General features: G+C 37.8%; 1 protein-coding gene across 1 annotated transcript in view; it reads left to right on the top strand.

Moving 5' to 3' along the window:
• The window catches only part of ERC2 (ELKS/RAB6-interacting/CAST family member 2), a 369196-nt gene that overhangs the window by 266017 nt on the left and 88484 nt on the right, over window positions 1–14695 (top strand). The window lies entirely within an intron of this gene.

Below are 14695 nucleotides of genomic sequence, written 5' to 3'. Positions count from 1 at the left end.
GCTCACTGCTCCTTACAGGAAAAWTTTTATTTATTTTTTTAAATTTTATTTACTACATTGGGCCCATTCAGAGGAGCAAATACTCACATAAGTAAAGATTAATGTCTTATTAAAGCTTCCCCACATTATATTGCTTTTGGCATTTTACTGTTTTTCCTCTCCCACTCTCTCCTGGTTTTCATAACAGGCAGTATGGCTGAGGAAGAAAATCTCTCAGTCAACTGATCATATATTAAAACACAACATTAATAAAATGAAATTGGGTGTGTATCTGTCTTATTTAGAAAAGCTTCAGTGTATTTGTTTTGTTACTGCAGGCATCTATCAACAGCTAATTGTAAATATGAAGAGACCCAATGAGAATGAACATGAGGAATATATTTTATGTTGGAGAGGAAAATAGAAACAATTAAATTTTAAGAATATTTCAAGTGCAAGAATGTGGGTTTCTGGAAAAAAATCTTTACCTTACAGTTTTTTACTTTGCATATTTGTCATTATTTGTAGTTACATATTTTAAACTGTTTAAACTACAAGTGCATTTCCATTGCAACATGGAATATGTYTGTGAATCAAAGCATATTTATGCCCTTTTAGAGTCTCAAAACCATATTTGATTTGGTTTAAGAAAACTTGTGCACAAAGGGTACAATGATTTTGAAAGCTGACTAATGAGACTAAGGGAATATTGATTTAGCATTTATTACTGCAGTATAAAATGGATTACATGCTTTTGAATTGGAGTTGATCCTTCCTTAAGAGGATTTTTTTCCTAYGAAACAAAAAGCCTCTGATGTACCAAAACATTTAGCTTCTGAACTTGTTTTGTTCCAACACTGATTTTTATGATTGATTTATGCAATCAAAGCTTTTCCAGAGGCCATGAGGTGGGACTGCCTCAGTAAAGATAGCACAGGCTGGTCCTCTAATTATGTTTAAAAAGGAGTAAGTTGAAAATAAGTGAAATCCCTTTAAACTTTACCTCTTCAGTGCTCAAGTGCTACACAGGAGTGACATGAAATGTTGGTGGAGATGCAGAGTGGCAGGATGAGAAGGTGTTGTAAGGTTGTGGAGGGCTGGTTACTCATTGAGGAGCAGGCAAGGTGCTCAGGGAAATCTCACTGGCCAGCAATTGAGGAGCAAATGGGGCTGCATTGCTTGAGTCTCGTTAGAAACAGGATCTCTTCCCCTAACCTCACCCTTACAGAGAGAAAAAAAAAATTAAAATCATGAGGTGATGATAGGTTTTAAGAATTAAACCTGTGCAGCAATCTGTCATGGGAAACAGAAGCTGTGTGACCCTCAAAATGCATTTAGTGGAGCTGAGGAGAGCAGGTAGAACACAATGCTTGTTTTCCCTTTCCAGCTCCAACCACTGAAGTGCAGCAGACACTGGAAAAACTGTTCTGGCTCTGCCACAAGCAGCCCATGTGTGTGAGAGAGAGCTCAGCACAAAACCTGTTTGTGCAGTATTTGGTCTCTGTTTCAGAAGTGAAGTGGATCGGATGTTTTAAGAGTGTTTGGTTGGATTTATTGTCTGTTCATCCTCGGAGCAGGGCTGCCTTCACACGAGGCACAGAGAGCCTGGAGCTGTGCCTGGCAGCAGCTGATGCCTGGTGCTTTTGAAAATACAATCATAAAGCTAGTCTGCTAAATTTGGATTTAGGAGCAGCCCATAAAAGCTGTAAATTTCAAATCTGGCCTCAGTAGATACTGTGGAGGCATTCTTCAGGAGGCATCAGTGCCCTTCAGGAAAAAAATCCTTCAAAGCAGAAATTGTCTACAACATGGATGAAAGAATATAGCTCAGGCAAATATTCATTGCTCACTTCTAACTATTGGATGTGTTGCAYATGCTTCAGGAGGAGGAGGAGAAGGCTGCTGCAAAACAAATGTGGTGCCTAGATTTGTCTTTGCTGAGATGTGGTGAACAGCTCTCTTTCAAGTTGTTCTTGCCAGCAGCAGCATAAGGCACAACAAAATTTGTCATGTTGCTATATAAGGATATGTTTAAAAACTAATTATTGGCTGTTGTTCTGCTTTTTGTTTTCATTATTTYAAGCTATGATTTTTGTAAATAATTTATTTTTCTTTTTGTTTGGGTATTGTGTGTAGCCTGTTTTGGAAAAAATTGTTAACTTTGAAATGAGCATCAGTAGCATGCAAGGCAATGGGAAAATAAGGAGCATGACWGTTTGCAGTGTTCATTTTAATTTTCTCATAGTGGGTGTGAATACCAGCTCTATGCTTAATTAGATAAATGGGTGTTGCTACATTGACTGGAGCCCAAGGGCATTTTTGATTTGTGAATTTTTAGGCATCATTGCTGTTTTACTGTAACTTAGTTTTTACTGAACAAAAGGAGGAACCTCCCAAGCAATGTTTGTTTTGCAAACTATGGACAGATTTGTGACTACTCTTTATTCCTRTTAAAATACTTCTATTCTTAATGCAAGACATTTATAGCTTTTATTTTTATTGGGATGTTTTATATTAGTTAAAAAGTTACCTTTCTTTTCTTCTTAAAGATTTCCTTACTGCTTCTAGTGTTTTTAGCTATTGTCTGCTGCTGAAGACAAAAGTTTTCATTAAAAATAGGCATTTGTTTAGCTGTATTTGGTTATTTTTTATTGATTGTATACTGGAAATATGTCAATCACCTGAGAACTAAGGCTGGAAGTTGAACTCTGGGTTCAGTAGAMTTAATGAAAGCCCTGTTATTTCTTTCAGTGCTGTTCAGTTTTCACTCAGAGCAGTTCCTTCCTTTTCGTTGTTCATATTCATAGTGGAAAAACACCTGTGCACATAGACAAGTGTATTCTCAATATTATTTGTAGGAACTAGATGTTCTTTGGCTGGCATTTATTTCATCTTAAGCATGGTGTTTATGAGACACCAGATCACCCTCACTGAGTCTAGCTGTAGAAATGTGTTTTACAAATTCAATAGTTTTTTGTCTGTCATTTGTATTTTAGCTGTGTGAGTGTGGCCATTCTGCCTGAACTTTGGCCTCAGCTTTTTCACTGCAGGTGCAGAAGGTGTGCAGAAAATACAAAAATGTATCTGATTCACTGAACTTTAAACCTTTGATGTGGTCAGTCTGGAGGCAACAATCACAGGCCCTACCATGTTCATCAGCTGTGTTCTTTTATAATCTTCTGCAGTAAAAATAAATAACATACCAGAGCAATTTTAAACACTGTAGAAAGTGAGAAAAGGCTGTATGTGTTTTCACAGCTTTCATCTTTGTTTTGAAATCCTATAGTTGCTGTAAACTGGAGTAGTTAATCAGTGATTTCACAGAGTAATCAAATAATCTAGCTGTTGTTTAAAATCTGAAGCTGAGCTGACATCTTGAAGAAAAGTAGCAAAGATCTGCTCTAAAGATATGAATTCAGTTATGAATTGCATTGTGTTGGATTTCACTTCTACAAATTATCATGTAAATGTGTGAAATTGCTATGGTTTGCCTTGAAAAYAGTTTCAAAGAGTTGTTTGTGAATATTAGGGTGTGTGAATATGGGACTGCCTGGTTGGAAGGTCTTGGTTTGTTTGGAAGCAGAAGTATCTTCTTAACAAAGGTCATATGACATAAACTTTTGAAGGTTAAGATTTTACAATTGAATACTAAAGATGAAAAAAACCCAATTTCGAATAAATGAGATTTATATAATTTTTTCTGGGAAGTTGATAAAAAAACTACRAAAGAAAATGTTCATCAAAGTACAGAAAATATATACCTAATTAAAATCCTCCAATTTTCAATATTCTACTAGAAATAAGAAAAAAAGTAAAAAAACCTACTTGTGCTGACCTACTTAACATCAATGAAATACCAGTTGTCATTGCCTTTGTCTCTTGATTTCCTCAAGGAAAACCTCTGGCAGGTGATGACGGCTGCCAGAGATATCCAGTGCTGCCAGGCACAAGCCTGGAGCCASTTTGGAGTCACATCCCTGTCTCTTGTGCTTTCTGCTCTTGGCACTGCTTTCTAAAGCASSTTTTCAGGTCACMCACCTTCAATAAAGGCAATAATTCTTCGGGGAGTGGTGGCAGGAGCTCAGGCTGAGCTGAGGGAGGTGTAGGTGCAAAGAAATGAATGCACAAAAGCATTKGGCTGCTGCAGCAGGTGTCCTTGCATACTCCTTTCCTTTTTCTGACAGAGTAAAGGCATTGGGCAGGATGTGTCTTGAGTATGAGCCTTGAATCGGTGGCTGAAGCATGATAATTTATAAATAATTCTGTAACAGAGAGTAAAAACACTGAAATCTAAGCAAAGTATTTGTATGATTTAATTAAGTTCAGTRTTCAGCATCTTGGGAACACTGTTTTGACAATAACAAGCTATTTGTGTACTTGTGCTCTAGTAGTAAATATTAATGTAATGGATTAGAAATTGCTAACAAATGCCTGTTAATATTTCTCATTTCACTGTACAGTGCCACTAATTAGTCATCTGTTTTGGCACCAATATTCTTATTTGTTTGACAGATCTCTTGTGCTAATTGCTCATTTCAAGTTGTGATGTAATGTCCCTGCATATCACACATGGCAGAGCTTTGCTGTTTCATTTTGTTTCTGTTTTGATCTTTTCTTTATAGACAGTTAAGCAGTGGAAATGTGACCAGGTCTGTTTTCCAGGAGAGCTGTGCTGRTTTCACTGGTTCCCTGCTGGAATCTTTCAGCACATCTGGCTGGCCAGACCGTGAGCTCTTCAGCTTGGCTCTGAGTTCCACCAAAGTTCTACCAAGCTGGCTAAACAGTTTATGCACTAGTTTGGTTTTAAACCAGATCTTTTTGACTGAAATGAGCGAGCTACTCTCTTGAACAGCATTGCTGGAGGATTTGGAGAGTTCAGTGTTGTAGGGAAGAGGGATGAGAAGCGGGAATCCTTGCACAGCACATCTGAATGTGGGTGAGGAAAGTGTCCCCAGCCCGAGCCGGGGCAGAGCGCTGTGCCAGCTCAGGATGTCATTGCCACCCACCTTTATCCACTCCCTTCTCTTTCCTGCTGAGATTGCTGCCCTCAGAGCCATCAGCAGAAGAAATCAATCCCTRTCAAGTTCCAGCCAGGTTAGCAGGGGCAGTGCTGAGTGCCCATCCTTCAGAGCAGCCGGGATAGGAACAGTGATGCCACCCTGCTGATGGCTGGGGACAGCAGCCAGTGACACCAACACCTTCCACAGGAAAAGCTGAGTCTGGAGGAGAATTAAACAAGAGGACCCTCGCTGAAATCACTTTATCTTCAAAGGCCCTAGCACCAATTTAAGTAATCAGGTTATTAAAACAATTTCAATTTGTCCAGTGCAGTTTTCTTGTTTACATAATCAGAATCAGGAACTCTTTGTTCATTTTGCAGATAGACATATTTCTACCAGATGCAGGCATGGAGATCAGTAATAAATTTTCCATGGAGCTATAATTTGGGATAGTAAATCTGTGTTGTGTTTTTGGAAAACAAATTCTTCTAATTTATTTTTTGGTCAGGATTTCTTAATAGATCTYGCAACCAGGTTTTTCTGAGCCAATTATATTAATAATATGATTAATTTTGTCACTCGTGGTTCTAGAACCWTGAAATTAAAAAAACAAAGCTGGAAGTTTACAAATGGCTACTGTTCCCCAGTGTGGCTGAGACCTAAATGTGAGTTTGTTGGAGGCATCAAAGCAGCACAGTCACGTTCTTTGTGTCGTGTCTTACATCTGCTGACCTGCCCTGCTTGTGAGCCTTTCAGGAGGATTGATTTTAGCTCTCAGAATATGGAGAGGGTCAAATGGAAACACTGTTTTTAATGATTTGGGAATTCTCTTAGGATGATTTTGATTATGGCAATAAGAGGCTTTAGGTCTGACTTAGGCTGGTTCTGCAGCCCTATAGGAATTTATACCTGTGTGGGTGTTAACAGATCCCAGCATTCTGAGTGAATTTAGTCATGTTCAAGCCTTTTGTATTGAAAGTGCTCTAAGACTGCCTTTATTTTTTATAGTAATTGAGTATTATTTCCTACCTGCATTAATTGCAGGGTGAAAAAATGATTAAGGTTTCTTGCCTTCAGTGTTATACTGCTGGAAGAAGTTTTTAAAGTAAGTTTCTAATTCTCTCATGTGCYCTATTCTGTGTTGCAGCTGTGATATAAATCTGTGGTTAGATTCAATCAAAACATAACTCCTTATCCACCCTATTTAACATACCCACACTGTGCAGTCTGAGACTGAAAAAAATATGGAGAAATTTATATAGATCTTGCAACACTTGTTTGTGAAATATTTATGAATTTTTTTTTTCAGAAATCTTGAAAAAAGTTTTTTGGAAAAACTTATAAAACTGCTTGAAATTTGTTAGTGGCTTTTCTTCACTAGATTTCTTTACGAAACCACATTCAGCTTTTAATGCATCTATTACACAATCCATCTTCTAAGAGTTCTTATTCTTCTTTTGTAAATTTGCTTAATTTCTAAAGTCAGCGGCAGAAATTTTTAAAAGGAACTGTTGTATTGTTAACTGTTTTATAATTGAAGTAAGCTATTTTACAGTAGCAGTGTGGCAAATCTCTSTACCTTGAGACCTATAATCTATGTCCCCTGTGTAATTGATAGATGGAAGAATATTTAGAACTAGAATGACCATTCATTTTAAGGAAAATGAACAATCCTCAAAARTATCTGCTAGTTTTAATAGTTCTTAGAATTGAACTTGTCAACCAAAAGAGCYTGCAACTGACTGCAAGTGAGAAAAGCTCATTCTCACAGAGCTAATTCCTTTTTTTTCAGTTATCCCTTTTACTTAATAAATTTTCTRATTTTAATTAGAAGAGGTGAAGACAACTTGTTCAAAGATTGCAGTGTCTTAGAGTACCTTWTCTGTTGGTTTTGTGGGAGAGAGAGGTCTTACTGTGAAAAGTACTGAAGTTGGTGTGGATCCCCCACAGATACAATCTCATTGCTTGAAGGAACTTCAAAAAGTTTTATTTAATAATGATCCTTCAGTGTAAGAATCAGAAGAAAATACCCCTCTTGGAAGCAGTGTAGCTCCAAAAATGTACTTTAAGACAAGCTGAGTGAGAAAACCTTGCCTCAGTTACAGAAAAAAGATACACTACAGAGAAAACACACGAGCTCCCTGGCTGTATTTGACTGCTGTTAGCACTGAGACAGAATGAATGCTGTCAACTGTACYCTTCCCAATGTGCTCTGTTTTTTCTTGAGGATTGATAGGTTTAAATGTACTGATTCTCTCCTTGAGCCTGTCTGTCAAACTTTGAGCTGATGTTGAAGTGTTCAAAAGCTTCATGCGTCGCAGGGTTTCGGCAAACTTGATCTTACAGGTTTGACTKAAATATTGTTTCCATTTTGAAGTCTGTCACATGGGTGTACCACAAAGAGTGTTTGGTTTTAGCCCTGATGCCTTGAGTGGTGGTATGCAGCAAGAAACAGAATACTTGGAATAAAGAAAAATCCTGAAATGAATCCCTCCAGCTATGGGCCRGTTGAGAGCGAGAGAGACAGGATGTAAAATAAAACCAGTTTGTGTCCCTTTGATCAAAGGAGAGATTCCCACCACCACCCAGCAGGTGATTAACACATCAGTACATTCTCCCCTCCATGGGTGGAGGGACGGAGCTGAGTGTCTGCTTAGCACCCAGAAAGCAAACTTCAGTCTCTAAGTGATGTTAGAAACATTTCAGTGCTGTCTTTGTGCATTCAGATTTGTGGTTTTACATGATCTGATGCATTTAAGTGCTACTAAATTGTCATAGGATATGAACTTCTCTAAATTAAGAATTGTTAAGCACCTTATGGAACGGTATTTTTATTTTCAGGGAAAAAAAGCTCTTTCTGCATGTAAATGGTGACATATTTTTCATTTGTGTATGCTTTCTGTTTTGGGAAAAATTCATTAATAGTCAACTGCACCATGAATTTGGAATATGGTGAAACAGCCCTGCAGGGTGTGGGGGTCCATGGTTTTGGACATAAAAGCTGCTCAGAAACAGACCTGCCCAGCTGGAAGATCCGAAAGCCACAGAGTGTTTTTACTTCAGAAGTAATGACAGTGGGTGTTCCAATTTTTTTTTTCTAGAACTGTAATACTGGGTTTAGAAATCCTTATTTTCTCATGGTTTCATCATATTTTATTTATTAGGTGRCAAATACATGTTTGTTGAAGAGAAAGAATGTAGCATGTGATGCTTCCTCCATCCTGGAGAATTCACAATTCAACACATTGATGTCAGTAAAACTCTGTCACTGTCCCATTGACTTTTTTGAGGAGATAATGTCAACTATGCTGTTCTCACTTTCATGATTTTGACTGTCTTTGCTGTTTAAATCAATATKCAGTGACCAAAATCTAAATATAACACAACTTTGCTGTATTCTACTCTGAGTATGATAGAAAAGTCTCRTCAATGAGTGTCTTTTTATTAAGGAGCCTCAAGTTGCCTGATGGAATGTATGCTTAAGAAAAAAATTCTTMAGAATGAATTGTAGCACAAATTTTTTTATGTGAAAGATAACCAAACCATGTCTCACCAAGCAGGATCTGCCACATACCATCATTCAGAGACAAGTAAGCTAATTACTAAGCAAAGTATTATTTTTTTCATGATTTTATTGTGTGGGATCAAATGTAAGTAGGCATATGACACAGGTGGTTTTTACTAGGATGCTGCAAACAGTAATTAAAGTGTTTATCCTGTTGCCCAAGAACTCTGCATTCTTTTAATATCATGATTGAGTTTTTGAAACAGAGATTCATTGCCAGATTCTTAAATAACATGGACTAAATAAATCTAAAATCCAAAAAGATGCAAACATTCCAGAAATCAAGTGTGGATATGATGTTCTGGAAAATCAAGCTCCCAAATCTATAAAAGCTGTACTGGTTATTGGCTTTGATACAGGACTGCACTGTGGTTGGTCCAAATCGTGTGCTTTGCTGTTGGTATTATGCAATTTTAGMAAGTTTCAGTATAAGAAAAATATTGTTTATCAGCCAATCACTTTTCCTTAGACCAAAAGCAATAATTGGAATATAAAACCTCCAAATCTGCAGGAGAGATGTTTGACAAATTAGTGCAGTTTAATAAAACGGAATAACACTGGTTTAAAATGTTATTTACATATTGTTTTCCTATATTCTCCCAGSAATGGTGGGCAGAGCTTGCAGAGTTTTCAAGAACCTGATAGTCTCTTGTCAGATATTTCCAGGATTGATGGTCAGGTAGTTCCAGCAGTGTAGTCTTTAAATGATGGCAGATAAAGGCTTTGTGGCAAGCTAAAAACAGGTGCTGAGATGCAGAACCATTCATTCTGTGCATTTGGGGACTTTTTAAATAGTAGAAAAAATTGTTTCTCCTTCAGTCCCCAATTTTATGATTTTAGCTAAGGATTCCAGATCCTTTGTGATCCACTGCTGACGGTCATGTCACGACAGAGCTTTGCCAAAGCATCTCCACTCTGCTGAGTGAACCCTGGCTCCCAGAGCAGGGAGGTTCCATCCCCAACACCCCCAATATCCCGGGGCTGGGTTYTTGTTTGTGTTTCCTCCTCAGAACGCCCGGGGTTGTTATTGCACCTGCCAATGCTCRGTGTCACTGACCCCTCACCCCTGCACCATCAGGTGCTCTTTTTTCACAGGCACTCTGGCATCCAGCCCGCTTCAATTAGCTTCATTTGTCATGTACTCCTACCTGCCAGCAAGCAAACTGGGCAAAAAGAGGTCAAAGGAGGGATTTTTCAAATGTAAATGTTTCCTGCGAGCTGCTGCTGAAACTCAGACTTGTCATTCACAGTGTGAGTTGCTGCCTGCCCGCCTGCTCAGCCAACTAATTGTCTTTTACAGGAGGCTGCTTTTCTCAGGGTCTTTGCAAGTTTTGTCTGGGGTTGTCACTTGCATATTCCTATTGCCAAGTATTGTCGCAGGCAGTAAATAAATCACTGTAYTTAAAGCATATTTCACCCAGATGCTGCTTTGAAATACTGGATTAAAATGGAGGGGTGAAAAAAAAGTTTTAATCTATTTACAGGAAGTGGGATCWTGCAAAAGTGTCCAAGTGTCTTGTTACAACCGGTGCTTTTTTTTTAATATAGGGTGTGTTAAATTTATATTACAATATGATATCAAATCTGCATTTTAATATTTAAAATTGTTGTCTCCGTTTATGAGGTTTTTTTTGCTCAGTTACGGGGCTTTGTTGTTTTTTGGTTTTTTTTGGGTTTTTTTTTTTTCCTAATTTAGTCCCTAGAGGCCACCCTATGAGTAAGATAGAAAGATGTAGTTTCTGGAAGTAGATGATGTTCTTTTAAAATTCAGTGGCAGTTAATGTTCTGAAGAATTGTGTGGATTCTGTGAAATTACTGTTTTTGTAATGTTTCAATGCCTGTGACAGCACTGCAGCTTCTAGAAGGTAGTGGTCCTTGAATGGAAATAAAACTGGAAGACACAGCTATCCCCAGGAGCTGAAATGAAGMATGATGAGGTGGCAGAAAATATTCYCCCTGCCTTATAAAAYRATAATTTCTTKTTGRTTTTGCCATTMTTATAAAGGAACTGAAACTTCATCAAATAACTATACAGTTTTGCTTGGATCAAAATTTAGCAGTTTTGGCTAAATAATATGCTGCCTTTTCCTCTTGCTTTTTCCTTCCCACTGCCAGTAGTGAGGAGGAAAGATTTGGCTTGGTGAGATGGGAGTGAGAAGGGAGAGATCGGTTATGAAGTTGGGAATTTACTTTCTGGGACTGCAGATTGAGCAAAAGAGCCTTCTTCAAAGTGAGGTTGTCACATGTGATTAAGGCCTGCCYTCCTGAGTGTGTTTTCAGCAGGGGAAGCAGGAAGGAGCTGCAGACCTGGGCTGGTTTAGCACTGGGGCAGGGTGTAGTTTGTTTTGGCAGGAGTGAACTTCTGAGATRGAGTGAAAAGGTGAATGGCAGAACAGGTTATTTGGGTTGTGTCCAATGGGTAAACTGTGCTGAGTGTCAGGGTGGAATTAGGATACGGGGAGAGCAACGCAGGACTGAGAAATAGAAAAGTAACCATAATTTCTTCAAGTAGCTCTCTGGTGGATCTCCTCCATCATTCTTTTGAGTTCCTTTAATTTCCATTTACTCTTATTTCCCTTTTCTCGTGCTTTTTTTTCCCCTCATCTTTGGATAGTCTCACTTGTTAGTACAATTTATTTACCATGTTTTTGCTATAGTTCATAATCTACATTCCTACCCCAGATCCMATTTGTTTTCTCCCAATTAAAATCATGACTATTGCATCCTTAGGTATCTAGTTATTAATTTGAAGAAATATCAGTAGAACAGATAATCTGCCTTTTGCTTCTATTTTCTTATTTAAAAATTTAACGTTCCTCATAATTTGTTTTAATTAATTTGATTAGATTCCCTAAACAGTCAAGTTACCTGCATTTGCAGTTTATTTTTGCAGGTTTGTAAAATGGACAGCACACAGCTGGAACCTCAAAGCAGGAAARGACAGGGAGGTGAGGTTTAGAACACGTAGGAGATTTTCCTGCTGCCTTTGTTTTTTCTGTCTAGTGCCAAAGCAGCTTTTGTTTTGATAAATACTTCAGGTTATGAATGTGAAAGCCCCTTTAGAAAACTGACTTTCAGAATAAAAACCAGTTGTTTTACCCTTTGCTAAAGGGAATAACTAACACATATAAACTATCTGCTACTCTGGATGAGTCACTACACAAAAGTTTTAATATGAAATAAAATTCCTGGGATTTAGTATGAATGGAGATGTGGTGTACACATCATCTTCCAGAAGAATCATCTTCAGAAGAATCTTCTGAAAGGGTTTTCCAATTGTTAGGCAATTCATATTGATGACATTACTACAATAAAGCATAAAGTGATGGAAGCAGTAAGAAATAGTCATAATGGGCACAGTGAGTTAAATTACCTTGAACCGTCTGCAGAACAGAGCATGGAAAAAAATAGCTGAAGAACAGGTCCCATTTTAAGTGAAATAAACCCATAATAAATTATTAAACCAATAGTATTGTAACTGATATGATTTGTTTCAGATGCTTTTATGTTCTTTTGTGAGCTGCCAATATCACATGAGCAGTGAGAACTTTTCTTGTTTCTTGGTGGCTTTTTGTCAGTTCTCACAAAAACTCTACTCCCTCAGGAAAGACTGAAAAATAGTTCTTTTGTTCTCCACAAATGAAACTATACTGGAAAAAACATCTTATCTGAGGTTTCTTCTTGTCAGATATCTGAATTCAATACGATAGGCAGGCTGCATTTAGGTTTTCAATTTGTTTTGGGTTTTTTTTTAAAGAATTGTCCGTTAATAGTGGGAAATTCGGACATATATAATGGATTTAGAAATGCATATGTACAGTGCAGCTAGATATGGAATCTAAAATAAAATAATGAGGTTAAAGACTAACTTGCATTACTGAATGAGTTTTATAGGAAGTTGTACAGAAGGTAAAGCCAATTCCTTTTTCCCTCAGTGTGGGTGGATCATCACTGTCACGATTTCTTTTCATTTCTAAGAGCCAGGGTCTTGTCTGGCAGTCACCTCCTCTGCTGGTCTCTCCACCCCACAGAGACACTCAAGGGTTGGTGCCTGGCAGACTTTCAACTCCACTCCAAATGTAGTTTAGTCATAAAAATCCATCTTACTGTTCTCCTTCTAAACAAGCAGATACATCCTAATTTCTGTTTGTCTGTTTTCCTGTAGAACACAAAGAAGAGAGTTCAGAAAGAATCTGTTAATGCAGAGTGCACAGTGTAAATTTACTCCTGTGAAATCAGGAATGACTCAAGGCTTTGGGTGTGTGGTAGAGAAAGAATTTTAGATCCTTATTGCCAATTTCCAAGGCAACTGCTGAAGTCAGTCCTGAACACTTGTTCTCACTTTAGCAATTTCTGGCAGAGATAATATTTCATTGTATAGGACAGCTTGCATGATATCCAAAACAGGACAAAAATTTGGAAACAATGGGAGAATTTGGTGCTTATTAATCTGTAGGGTGTGCACATAGTTTAAATAACTTTACGATGTGAAACCTCTGTGCTGAGAGTCAATAATCAAAAGCTTTACAGATTTAGCAGAAAGAATTCCATTTTAAAAGAAAATTAACATGTCATAAAAAAATCTCAACATGCAACTGGAATGCAGTATGATGTAGTGTGCCAAGTCTTACATGTCCAAATCCCTTTTTGTCCCTTTTTCTTAGCACAAAGACCAGTACCCACATGCAGATTGAAAAAAAATGAGTCAAATGTAAGTCAAGCATCAATATGTTTGGTGCACGTGATTTTACRTCTGCATTTGAAAATATTGATTTCCTTCCATTACTAAGACATGTACATTTACATTTATTATGATTTTATTTTACAAACTGTCATTGACAGCAGATGAAGGGTTCTCATGCTTGCATGTGCCAAGAAGTTCTATACCATTTTGATAGCTGKTTTTTTGCCATTTGAATTTTACTAAATTTCCCTTTTCTTCTGATTTTCTTAGAATTGTGCACTATTTGCATTACTGTGGTGGAAGAGCTGTATCATGGTAAAGAACATGACCAAAATGCCTGTACACCATCAAAGAATTCCCAGTGCTAAAAAAATGTGAGAGGGTTTGATTCACCAGATTTGAGCTGTCTTTATGTCCAGGCAGAAATCAGCTCTACCAGATTCCAGATCAGGGCTGTAGCGTTTTCCCAAGGGTTTGCCACTTAGTGAAAAGGCAGCTTGTTGTGCAGAAGTCTTRAAAGTATAAACTCAGCTATTTTGGTTTTGTGGTTAGGACAGTGCTGTTTATTGAGTTTCCAGGTAGGAATCTGGTTGGTTATCTAGCACTCAATAAATTACAGTATGGCCATTGAGCTAAAAAACCCCAAGATGCCTGCAGTGTCATCATTGGAAATTAATCAACTGGTTCATCTGCTTGTTTAAAACAATGTTTTTTAAATTACGAGATGTCTTTTGGTATGACTTCCTGCTTCTATAAGGGCATATTTGGATTTGCTTCCTATTTACAGCATCTTCAAAGAAAACTCATTAATTGCCTGGACACATATGCTGCATTTTGTTGATTTATTTTTTATATTTGCAAGCACAACCTAAACCTAAATTGTAAATTTATTGTACTAACCAGATTAGCAGTTTCCTAATTATTTTATCCTCTGAATGATTGAAAATTTGACATGCATTGRAACATAAATATATCAACATTTGAGGTTGAAAGAATGCATGTCATGGCTCTTTTTTGAGTGAATAAGGTATATTTTTAATGGACTATTTTATTATCCTGACATGTTCAGGGAAGTCCTGATCTAAATTCCTTTGGCCAGTTGTCTTGACTCTCCTTCCAGGGATTGAGTAGCGGTGCCAATTTTTTTTTTTAATTCACCCTTATTTACACAGAGTGACTGGAAGCTTTCAGAGCCAATCATTCCAATCACTCATAGCTGCACGGAACCCACATGAATGCAAACCCATCTGGCATTTACCCATCCCCTTTAATTTGCATCTTGAGCTGCGTGGTTTGCATGTTTCTGGCAGGCACAGTCCAGCAGTGTTTATTATTCTGTGAGATCAGCCTGACCAGCAGCATCCTCTGTGAGGCAGGACAGAAGGACAGGGTTACAAAGGACACCCTGAGGAGCAGGGTGCTGCTGCTGAGGGTTCACCAGATCATGTGTGTGCTGAAATTTGTGCT

Source organism: Malurus melanocephalus, unplaced genomic scaffold (genome assembly GCF_030028575.1).
Source record: "Malurus melanocephalus ecotype Western Australia unplaced genomic scaffold, MMel_1.1 scaffold_196, whole genome shotgun sequence".
Classification (NCBI taxonomy): domain Eukaryota; kingdom Metazoa; phylum Chordata; class Aves; order Passeriformes; family Maluridae; genus Malurus; species Malurus melanocephalus.
Note: the sequence above shows the minus strand (reverse complement) of the source record. Positions and strands in the feature narration are given on the sequence as shown.